Raw genomic sequence first — 1,537 nt, 5'->3', positions numbered from 1 at the left:
TGCACTGCGGCTGACGTCTGGGTTATTCCAGTCTTCCCTTGGAATAGACCCTAGAGTCAATTTTCCCCTTTGAGATGAATAAAGGGAATTTTATTTATTTATTTATTTAAACTGGATGAACAGTCGAATAAAACCATGAGATTTGCGTTAACATTTTTAACGTTTTACTGAGGAGAATTAATATCATCTCTTTAATCACAGCCCGAAGCCATCGGCTTCATGGAGCCGACGATTATTCCGATTCTATAGCGTGAAACGGACAAAAGCAATTGCTTGCTACCCTTTGGGTATGACGCTAGTCTAACAGACCCAGCTGCCCAATCACTGCTGAGTGGACAAGGGGTTCAGATAAAAAAAAAAATATCTTCTTCATCCAGGACCGATCTGGGACCCTTTGTGTGTGAAGCGAGTGCGTTACCAACTGAATTCCCAATTTCTTTGCTTGACAAAAGCTGAAGTCCCGTATTTGCGATCTTTCAAACATTAAAACCCCTTCTGTGTGACAAGTTAGGAATATTCCTGAAAATGTGGAGAGAGAGATGGAGAGAGAGAGAGAGAGAGAGAGAGAGAGAGAGAGAGGAGAGTAAGAGAGAAAGCGATTATGTGTGTGAGAGATAAAGAGAGAGAGAGAGTGAGAAAGAGTAAGCGAGATAGAGAGAGAGAGAAGAGAGAGAGAGAGAGATAGATAGAGAGAGAGAGAGAGAGAGAGAGAGAGAGAGAGAGAGAGAGGTGTGTTTTTGCAATTTTTGCGATTAACTATCTGGCAAACGTGTACATCTGGATACGACAATTAGTGTGTAGTGTGTTGTAGCGGTGTGTTTAATTAATACAAATTTCAGGGAAATCCCGTGTTCCAAGTTTCTATTGAATATCCATAGTTAATGCGTCACAGCTATGATAAGATATTTAACATCTTATCCTATGAAAGCAGGGCCTTCTAAAAATAGTATCGGGCCTGTCCAACCGAATTGCGCGAGTTCTCTGCTGGGCTTAAAATTTAAAACCCCGCGACCTATTTGATTGTCAACAAAGTTTGTGTGTACACATTACACACCACAGTTACGCTGGATTACCTGTTGATACAATGAATTTATCGCGTCGTTTGTTATTATTTCTGTTCATGGATATATATTCATTGTGATTGCCAATCCCACCATGATGTTTGTTGTGTGTATCTTTTAAAATCTAATTTAGCAATTGAAAAATAATTTAAAGGTAATTTAAAAACTATAGTGTCATCCGCCACCCTGGTTTGGAAATACTCGCCTTGACTGGAAAGATGAATGGAAAAAGAATAAGAGGAAGACAAAGAATAACGTATTTGAAAGGGATAAGAACTTGGACAGATGAAGCTGAGAAAGGTGGCGCTGCTTTAATAGAATTGGCAAGAGATAGATCAGCTTGGCGGAAGATGACCTCCGACGTCTGCTTCAGATATGGAACTACATGAGAGATAGTGTCATCTAAGCCATCATCTGCCGTCGAGCGAAACCTTGAACTGTTGCCTTGAGTCAAAACAAAACCGGATGATCTTGTA

Source organism: Berghia stephanieae, chromosome 8 (assembly GCF_034508935.2).
Source record: "Berghia stephanieae isolate SIO BIC M18660-M18661 chromosome 8, UCSD_Bste_1.3, whole genome shotgun sequence".
Lineage (NCBI taxonomy): Eukaryota > Metazoa > Mollusca > Gastropoda > Nudibranchia > Aeolidiidae > Berghia > Berghia stephanieae.
This window is presented reverse-complemented; position numbering follows the sequence as displayed.